Source organism: Tinamus guttatus, unplaced genomic scaffold, assembly GCF_059628265.1.
Source record: "Tinamus guttatus ecotype Peru unplaced genomic scaffold, ASM5962826v1 Tinamus_guttatus_pri_ptg000246l, whole genome shotgun sequence".
NCBI lineage: Eukaryota > Metazoa > Chordata > Aves > Tinamiformes > Tinamidae > Tinamus > Tinamus guttatus.
Window position 1 is genome coordinate 3,157,042 of NW_028288780.1, and position 10,334 is coordinate 3,167,375.

The following is a 10,334-nucleotide window of genomic DNA, read 5'->3' on the forward strand; positions in this document are numbered from 1 at the left end:
TCTGTTTTTTTCTCTTATCTGTACATGGAAGAGTTTACCTGTAAAAAACAGTGAGCAGCCTCTCCTCTTTTGTAAGGAGCCAAAACATTGTGAAATTGCCCTTGCTGCCCCATGTTGCACTGGACTGATGTAGAGCGGGGCTTTGTGGCTGGCTGGAAACACAAAGGCTGGGAGAAGGGCGAGTTGTGGCTGGAATGCTGGGAGGGGAAACTGCTGTCATCCCTGGTGCGCAAGGACCGGCATAAGGAGAGGTTTCTCTCAAGCCTGCTCCAGTGCCCACCAAAGGCAGGAGATGAACGTGAGTCCAAGTCCTGTGCCTGGAGGTGGGCCATATGTTCATCTCTCTGGCAGAGCCCTGCCACGATGCATGTGAGGTCTGAAGGAGTGTGGGGTAGCTGGGATGGCCGCAGTGGGAGCAGCTCTGTGTTGGCTGCTCGGTTATCGGCTAACGCGGTGGCGAGCTGGTCCCAATGCATGTGGAGACCCGTGTGTGGCCAAGGGCACCCACCCTGGTGCAGCGCTGGGGGCTGAGCCCAGTGTGAGGGGCTCCTCGGGGAGGAGGGCAAGGCAGGACCCGTCTCTCACCCCGCATGTGCAGGGTTAAAACGTGCGCCAGGCTCATGCGGAGTTGGCTTCCTCCGGGCAATGCAATCGTCCGTGGTTACTGGCTGGTTGAAAGGAGGAGGATGAACTCCTCCCAGTTCTTTTTTTAACTACAAACTTTAAGTCTGCCTGGGGCAAAAAAATAGTTTGGGCAAGAACCTTCTGAAACGGGATACTTTTCTATGTAAGGTTTTGAAATGCCGAAGCGGGTTTCGGCAATGTTGCAGCTGCGTGTTTTGGGCTGTGATGCCGGCGGCCGGGTCAGGATGGGCCGTGCCGCTGGACCCGCTCCCGCTGCGGAGGCCTCGCGAGGGCAGCCCAGGAATGTGAGCTGCTTTCCAGCTTCTCGGCATGGGAAAAACAAAGCTTTGGTTCCAAAAGCCGTAGAAACTTGTGCCAATCACAAACACGCCCTCCCTCTGGGGAGGAAAACATAATAACCACTACGGCCTCCTCACCCTTTTATGCATCGTGTATTAATCACCCAACAAGGGCTCCTGGCTTTTCCCCGTTCACGTTTACCCTGCAACTCCTGGGAGGAGTTGGGCTCTGCCTATAAAAAGCTGCACTTTGGAGAACATCATAGCAGAACCAAGCGCAGGACCCGCTCGCCCGTCGCCGGCCGGGGGGGAAGGCAGAGGCACCATGTTCGGCATCGGGAGGAAACTCGCCGAGGAAGCCACGCAGCAAGTGGAGCAGGCGGCGCAGGCGGCGGGTGAGTGCCAGCCCCCGCTCTCCCTCAGCGTGCTCCTCTCTGGCGTCCAAAAAGTGCACGCGCTGCTCTCGGCCCCAGCAGGCTTCGGTCTGGCAGCTTGGAGCAGATCGCTCCTCTGCCCAAGCTCTACCTTACAGCTGTTCTCCTGCAGCGTGGCTGTGTGTTGGGCAAGCCTGAACCCCCCTAATGATATAGTAAAGGAGGAACTAATGTTAGATAGTAGCTTCCTACAGCACCCTGGCTTTTATGTGGGAGTGTCTAAATGATGCATGGAAGGGACAAGAGGGCCCCAGAAAGCTGAGAGGGGAGCCTGAAGATACATCCAGATATATCCAGTCTGAAGATGTATCCCCGCTCGGCTATATATATATAAAGAAAATGCACATGAAGTACAAAACTATACCTTCGGGTGGCCATGGTCATTACAAGCATTTGTGTAACAAGCTCCCTGAAGCCCTCTGAGCCCCTCGCCCTGCTCAGACCCCTGCAGCACATCCCGCTGTGGCTCGTTTGCTCCAGCCCCCCGCTGTGCTTGGAGCTGCTTATCCTGCCAAAAGCCCCAGCGTCATCCTGGGGCTCTGCCTTGGAGATGCTCTGGGAATCTGTTCTGAATTTCAATAACATGCTCCTGGGATGAGCCACTGCTAAGGAAGCTCCAACCCAAACAGATTTCTTTAACTGATGCGATTCCTGAAACATCCCTTAGTGTAATGTGTGAGCGGCTGAGACAGTGTCTCCTATTCCTTTACGCAACTTCTAGGTTAAGTCTTGAAACCAGGCATTTGTCTGTGACTTCAAACACAGCAGAAATGTAACTTGTGAGATGCCTGCTGGGCACCTGCTTCCTTCTTGTTTGCGTTCCACCCTTTCCCCGCGTGTGAATCCTATAGGCAGCACTTGATGTGATAAGCCAAAGGCTCCTGCTTATTTACTATTGCTCTTGGCTAGAAGGATGAAAGCCCCCAAACTATCCCCCCACTATTTCCTTTTCCAAAGCTTGTGGGTGGTTTCTTAAATTAACCACCTTTATCCTGAAGCTTGGAGGATATCCAAACAACCAGTCTTCAGCAGTTGCATGTAATCACTCTATTTTTTTTTTTTAGTAAGTTTTTAAAAAGGACTCTTTTCTGTGTTGATGTACAGCCCTACAAAATTGTATTTTTGTGGAGTCGTCTATATTCTTTATGTTGAGGAACATTATTTGTTGTTTCCTATGCTGGAAGATCACCTGTGTGTTTTCCAGGTGGCGTTTGTCATCTAGAAGGAGCTGCACAGCCTTCTCGGTGTGCAGCTGGCAGGAACAAGGGTTTAAGAGTCCCCGGCCCCGAGCAGCCTTGCGGCCTTGCCCTTCCTCGCCGAGCGTGTGCAGCCGGCCTGGCTCTGGGTGCCACTGCGCACCTGAGACACCAGCCAGATCATGGGCACTGGCCTTGCTTCTGCCATCCCTGGGTGACGATGGGCTGAGCTTCGGTGTCTCTTCTCTTTCCAGGAATAACAGAAATAAGTAGGAGGCTTTCCATGCGCTCCTGAGTGCTGCCCATAGGATATGCATGTCAGTAAATAAACAGCATGTGATGCTAGACACACACAACTGCGTGTCCTGTACTGCACACTGCCTGGATGTGCTGACACGTGGTGCCCCCCAAATCGCTGTTTGAATCCAAGCAAACATGGGGCTTAGGCCAGCTCTCATACTAGAGCAAGACTGTGAATTACAGAGTCACTGAGCTGCTGCCGTGGTGCTGTGTGTGCCTTGAGGCTTAGTCCCAGGAGCCACTGCCGTGTCCAGAGTGGCACAACTGGTCCTTGCAAGCGTCTAACACCAGCACCTCTCCCAGAGCTTCAGAAAGGCCAGAGAGCCTTTCTGAACTTGGAGCAATAGGAATGGCATTTTCCTTGCCCATGCCTTATGATCAGCATATGCCACTCGCCAATTACTAAACTACATCAGAAGATGATGCACGATGATAATTAAGGCATTTTCTAAGCTGTAAGAAGTGTCTTACAAATGCACAGTACAACATGCAGCAGGGTTACGAGACAGCCCTTATGAAACAGCTCTTGTACAAGAGCCCTTTGACTCGGGCCTGGGGGACTAAGAGGCTTTAGTCACTCCCTGTGCACTGAAGTGGTGTCTGCCTTAAGCAGGTGCCGCTTGTGCAACACTCACGACGCACCTTGTAAGGAGCTGGTTGGGGGGCTGTGGTGCTGGACTTCATGCCATCGCTGTCTCCTGTACTGAATACTTCCTCCATACCTTTACATCTGCCTTAGCTTCTTAATGAATCAATATGTATGTTTTTCTAGCTAAGAGAGAAAGCTAAGTTTCTGTGTGCTGGTCCCAGCATGGCGCTCCACAGCAGCTGGCTCGGTGCTGCTGCAGGGAGACTCTTTCCCCATGAAGCTGCCTAGATGGGTCTCTGCAGCCTCAGTAAAAGGAGAGGTCACTGCCCCTGTTTCTCTGTTAGGGCCTGTTTGCTGATACCTGAATGATGCAGGTGAAGTGGGGAATGACAACCAAGGCCCTCATACCATCTCTCTGCTGCTGCATTGAGGCGCCCAATCTTAAGGACTAACTTTTCTTCAAGTACTGAGATGTTCAGAGGTTCCTCCTAAAATGTGATTACTGAGTTTGGGGAAGGGTAAAGGTGACTCCTTATTTTACGCTTCTTTTTCTAATTCCAGTTAACACAGCAGGCCAGACTGTGCAGCAGGTAGTGGACCAGGCCAAGGATGCAGGCCAGAAAGGTGTGGAGGCTTGTTCAAAGACAATAGTACCTTGTTAGCAGATAGTTAACCACAAGGGTGTCAGTCTTTGCAGCAGATGGGGGACAGAGCCGAGAAAGACGAGGACTGAGGAACACCTCCCCCTGCCTCGTGTGCGACGTGTCTTGCCAGAAGAAAAGAAACAAAGCCAGACAACCGCGCAGGTGGCCAGATGCTGATTGGTTGTGAGCTTTGCAACACTTGTGTTGAGAAAGTATAAAAAGAAGTTGGTTTGGAAATAAAGTTGTCTCACTCTGCACCCCAGACTGAGTCCGTTTCTTCACAAGGTGCAACAAATGGCGCCCAACGTGGGGCTCGAAGACTAGCTGTCTCTCCGGTTGCACCGCCCAGCTGAACTCCCGGGAATCACGCTGAAAGGAAGCGTAAGGATCAAGCTGAAAGGAAGCTTACTTTGTGTGCACACTAAAAGCCTCTTGAAAGGAAAGAGGTAAGCGGCTGGGAACTATGGGTTCATACCTAATGAAGGAACAAAAGGACGATTTAGAAGCTTCTCCTAAAAACTTGAAACCGCAAAAAAAAAAAATTAGGTGAAGAAGAGCTGCAAAAGGTTCTTGCATGGGCTTCTAAAGACGATCCTTCGGTGAATAGTAAGAATGTTTTTAATCTGGAAAGATGGGACCAAATTGGGGTCCGACTGTGGGATAGTGCCACGCGCGGTGATAAGGCTGCTGCTAACCTGTTGCCACAATGGCGAGTTGTACTCGAAATATTGAAATCTCATAGTGGGTTGCAGTCGAACATAAATGACGGGATCGGGGCCCCTGCCATCCCCTCCGCGCCTCCTTTACCTCAATCGTGTCCTGATGAGAATCAGAAAAGAAAACGTGCTGCAAAAGCCTTTGCGGTACTGCCACCTGATGAACAGGACGATGATCCTTTTGGTCCGGGTCCTATTGACCCTGGAAAGGAGCCAGACCTATACCCCCCGGATCCTCACGATAAATGGGCCTCAGTAAAACGAGGAGCAAAACAGGCGGGGGATGTGGGCATGCTGAAAGCCTTTCCCGTTATCTGTGCACCAGACCAGAATCCGCGTTGGGAAGGTTTGTCGTATAATCTTATTAAGGACGTGCGACGTACGGTGACAGATCATGGCCTTGGCGCACCATATACCACCCACCTTATACAATCTCTTTGTGATTCTTCGGTTTTTACTCCCCATGATTTTAAAACCTTGTTTCGCCTCATTATGACTGATATGCAATACACGATGTGGGAATCGAAAATGAAAGAGCTTGCTCGAGCTCAGGGGGAGGAAAACCAGCGGCTGTCGAAAAAAGGTCCTTTACGGGCTGTTACTGTGGACGTGCTAATGGGGGAGGGCGATCACAGTGCTACAACAGCACAAGCAGAAATCCCCCCTGAGGGCTTGCAACAAGTTAAGGCACTTGCTCTCCGCGCCCTTAAGGCCGTTCCGGAGAGTGGTAAACAAAGACAACCTTTTGTTAGCATAAGACAAGATGCGAATGAGCCATATATGAAGTTTTTGGATCGGCTTAATGAGGCTCTGGAGAAACAAATTGATAATGAACAAGCACGAAGCTACATTTTTAAGCAACTAGCAGTTGAGAATGCTAACCCTGATTGCCAGAGAGTTTTGCGGCCACTAAAGGATCCTACTATTGATGACATGCTAAAAGCATGTATTAATGTCGGTACCAAACAGTATGAATATTCACTGATGGCCGAAACATTTGCAACAATGTCTATGAAAAGGCCATGTTTTGCTTGTGGCCAATTTGGGCATATTCGTAAATACTGTCCGAAAACACAAGCAAACAAAGGAGCGCCTGGACTATGTCCGCGCTGCCACAAAGGACAACACTATGCTAATCAGTGTCGATCAAAATTTGATAAGGAAGGTCGACCGCTAGCCCCTTCGGGAAACTTCAAGCGGAGCGCGGCGGGGGGTCGCGCCATGACGGCAAATCACCCCTCGGAGTGGCTCCCACCGGGAAGCAGCCGCCGCCTGTGCGCCCGCACAGGGGGCAGCGCCGGGGTGGACCTGGCCACCACAATAGAAGTGCTAATTACTGATACATCAGTTGTGCTAATTCCAACTGGTGTCCACAGCCCCCTGGGGCGAGGAATGGCAGCACTGTTAATTGGGCGATCTTCAACCACGAGACAAGGGCTGTTTGTGTGTTACCTGGAGTTGTCAATGCAGATTTCAAAGGAGAAATTAAGATAATGGTATGGACTCCGATACCACCCTGTACTGTGCCGATGGGAAGATATGGACGATATATTGATTGCTGCAGAGCAAAAGGAAACAGCAGAAGAGGCTCTGCAACAGATTACGCGAGCAGCATCAGCTGCAGGATTAAAAATTGCAGAAGATAAAGTACAGGAAAGTCCGCCTTGGCGATATTTAGGATGGAGAATTTCTGATCATCAAATTCGACCACAATCATTGACCCTAAAGACAGACATAAGGACTTTGAATGATCTTCAAAAACTTTTGGGAACTATTAATTGGTTCCGTCCCTCCTTAGGGATTTCCACAGAAGATTATCTAGTCCAGTAAATCCGTTCGTAACCTGTCTAGTAGGACAGACTGTTGATGTTTGGCATATTTTGTTTATTGTTAGCATGCCTGCTTTGTTTCTTGTTATGTGTTTAAGGATAGGTTGATCATTTAATTAAGTCATGGCTGTTCAAACAAAAACAAATAAAGAAGGGTGAGGTGTGGAGGCTTGTTCAAAGACAATAGTACCTTGTTAGCAGATAGTTAACCACAAGGGTGTCAGTCTTTGCAGCAGATGGGGGACAGAGCCGAGAAAGACGAGGACTGAGGAACACCTCCCCCTGCCTCGTGTGCGACGTGTCTTGCCAGAAGAAAAGAAACAAAGCCAGACAACCGCGCAGGTGGCCAGATGCTGATTGGTTGTGAGCTTTGCAACACTTGTGTTGAGAAAGTATAAAAAGAAGTTGGTTTGGAAATAAAGTTGTCTCACTCTGCACCCCAGACTGAGTCCGTTTCTTCACAAGGTGCAACAGAAAGGTACATAGCGCTTCTGCTCACGGCAGCCGTGTCCTGTCAGGGCAACCCCGGGCAGATCCTCCTCTGCCGCCACCTCCCCCGGCCCCCCCATCTTGCAAGAGGCCACCGGCCCCTGGCTGTGACACCTCTGTCCCCAAGGCCTCGCGGTGGCCGCGGAGGCCTGGGCATGAGCAGCAGTGTCATGTGTGACCCTTGGCTCCTGCGGCCGCGGGCCAGGCTGACCTGTGAAAAGCCACCAAGGCTGTGTGTCTTCCTCCAGCACTTCAGTCTCTCCCATCCCTTTTCCTTTGAGACCGCTTGCACCTGCTACTGCTAAAATACTGGTGCCTTCTAACAGTCATGCTATAGTTACTTTTTTTTTTTCTTTTTTTTTTTCCTTCTCCTGTTTTAAAGCTCTTGATGAAGTCTGCAAAGTGGCTGAAAGTGGTGAGAAAGCTGTAAAAAATGTGGCAAATCAAGCCACTGCCTGGGGAAAAAGCTTTGGACAGTGAAGATAATGTAACACTACTGAAATGTTTGTTTCTATGACACGTACTCTTAAATAATAATAATAAAAAAAACCTTAAAATCTACTTGGCTTGCAAGTCTTCTTGAGGACCCGTTTGCTTGTACGTACATGGAATACACCTGCTGCCCGCGTTCCATGGAGCAGGCGGTGGCGGTTGTGCTGTGCGGCTGACGCAGCCGAGCGCGGCCTACGTCCGAGCCGAGCTCGTGGGGGGCCTGGCATCGCTCCGGGGCTCCTGAGCTGATCTTCGTCCCGCTCTGTTGCTGTGCCCGAGTTGCGCTCCTGGGTGTGAGTCCTGACCCGAGCCCTTGCTGCTGGGTCTTGGGGGTGCTGCAGCTCTGCGCCTGCCCCGCGCTCGTGCTGCTGGCCTGGGACACGATGCTGCAGCTGCCGGTTGTGCACGTGAGGCTGTGGCTCCGTTTAAGGCACATTTAAACCCTGTGGCACCGCCGTGTTTGGGCTCAAGCTGGCGTCTGGCTCCTCTCAAACATGGGCACTGAGGCAGTGTTGAAGTCATTTCGGGCCTGGGAAAAAGGCAAATCCTTGTTGTGCTTGTACTTCTGCGTGGTAAATACTTGTGCGTGTAGCAGTTTGCAGGAGGCAGGCAGCCCTATAGGCTGCGCTTTCAGCCTGCTGAAGGTCAGCGGCAGGCACCAGCGTCCAGTGCAAACGGTCCAAGGCGCCGGCGTGACCGTGCGCGTGGCTCCACAGCCACGCGGTGCCTGGCTGAGGGGCAGAGCAGCCTCCTTCCCCGCTCAGGTCTAGCAGCGGGTATTGACCGACTCGTGCAAACGCTCTGCCGTGTTTGCCGGGGAGGGTCGGGGCGAGTGCATGACCGTGAGCGGTGCCCGTGAGGGGTTAACCACAGCACCCAACCCGTGTGGGGCACGTGAGGGGTTAACCACAGCACCCAACCCGTGTGGGGCACGGGAGGGGTTAACCACAGCACCAAACCCCATGCGTGTACGTGTGCCGGGAGGGAAGCTGGATCCGGAAACCTCATCGTGGCTGCATGGGGTGGGTTATGTCAGCCTTCCTCCTACCCTGCTTTCTTGGCAGTGGTTAGGAAAAAGCTGGAGCTGCTTTACGCTCTGCACGTCCTGATCCTGAAGCTAGATTAACTCCTAGCAGAGCCGTGTGAAACTCTATAGCTTTTTTTTTTTTTTCTCCCTTTCCTCTCTGTGTGCGTTGCTTTACCTAGGTGCACCTAAGAGGCGTTACAAAACGCAATGCGGAACACGTGCTTTCATTTTTGACTTGCCTGGACTAGGCAAGGACTAGGACCAAGACTAGCAGGCAGTGCCGTCATACTCGGCCACAGCGGCGTCCCCAGCAGGCCGGGAGCATCTGTCGCCGCGTGGACGCGCTGCCACGGTCTGGTCGTGTCTAGCTGTGGGCAAGGGCAGGGCAGCTGCCGTGCTCTGCGTGCGTGGCCGTCCTCTCGGGGCCTGAGGCCTCTGACGGGCAGCACTGCCCGCCCCCCCTCTGTGCTAGGTCTGTAGTTATGCTCAGGTTGATGCTTGCAGGGCTCCCGCGCGGGTGCTGTTCAGAGGTCAGTAAATGTTACCACAAGTTGCACAAGAGGAGATGCAGCCACACTATGGGCTTTCCCTCAGCGAGTTCTGGGGAAACAAGCACTACCAGGTAGTTATGAGATTACACGATGCCTATGAAAGGGGAAATTTAGCTTTGGCACCTTGCAGCTTTTGTATTTCTTCTTCTATAGTAGTGGGTAAGAGAAATCCCAGCTGGCTGGCTATGCAAGCTGTCCATAGAATTTTAAGGGTGCTTCAACACTGAAAGGGGTCCTGTTTTCCACCTGTGTCTAGTCAAACTGGGGCCGCTCCAGTACCGGTTGGAAGGAGTGGAAAGGGCAGCGGATGGGGCTCCAGGTGAGCCGTGCAGTCCGGGGGCCGAGTCCCTTCCCTGTTAGCGCTGCTGTTAGTTCAGCCGTCCCCGCGCGGCCGCAGCCCCGGCCCAGCTGAGCGTTCAGCAGTGTCGCTGCTCTGCGCGGTGCAGCTGCTCGCTGCAGCGCTGCCGTCCGCGAATCCTGCTGGAAGGAGGCCGCGGTTCGCCAGGGGCATACAGCCCTTCCTCCAATTTCACTCTGCTACCCCGCAAGTGTTTATGTAAAAACTCTACTGAAAGGTACGATCCAAGAGACAGCTCTTTTGTCTAGAGAACCACACTCTGCCGACAGTAACTTTTTCAAGCTCAAATGAATTTTTGTTTTTGAAATATAAGGCAGCAAAAACACACTGCACTTAGTCCGCTGAAAGTACTGCTCTAACCCTGTGTTTCAGCATATGTGATGCAGTAGACCGCTAGCTCCACGTTAACTACTAAAATAGTTCTTTTTCACACAAATTCCTTCCAGAGATGCAGCAGCAACCTGGAATGATTTACCAGACACCGCCAGCTTCTGCAGTCTTATTAACAGGCAAGCTCGTGAGATAAGAAGGTGCTTAGTGAGAACCTTGTGATAATTCAGTGTATGTTATCAGTAGTCATGTAATGATAAATATGGGTGCTGTGAACATTCAGTAGTTACCAAAAGCTCCTAGTATATGAAATACGAAACAGTAATACACCAGCGTCGTAGGTTTGGAAAGGTCAACTTTTTTTTTTTTTTTTTTTTAATAACTGCTCTTCCCACCAGGTTATGTCATGCAGTTACAAAGTAGTTAGAAAAAAAGTATGAGTTTCTGGGAGGGACT

The 10,334-nt window shown here is 51.4% G+C and overlaps 1 long non-coding RNA gene across 1 annotated transcript; it reads left to right on the plus strand.

Annotated features, from left to right (window-relative positions):
• The first annotated feature begins 1,203 nt into the window (after positions 1-1,203).
• On the plus strand, positions 1,204-7,660 carry LOC104565598 (uncharacterized). The gene is made up of 3 exons (XR_015913493.1): positions 1,204-1,318; positions 4,004-4,066; positions 7,503-7,660. It is a non-coding gene; the product is annotated as an uncharacterized LOC104565598 (long non-coding RNA).
• The last annotated feature ends 2,674 nt before the right edge of the window (positions 7,661-10,334 follow it).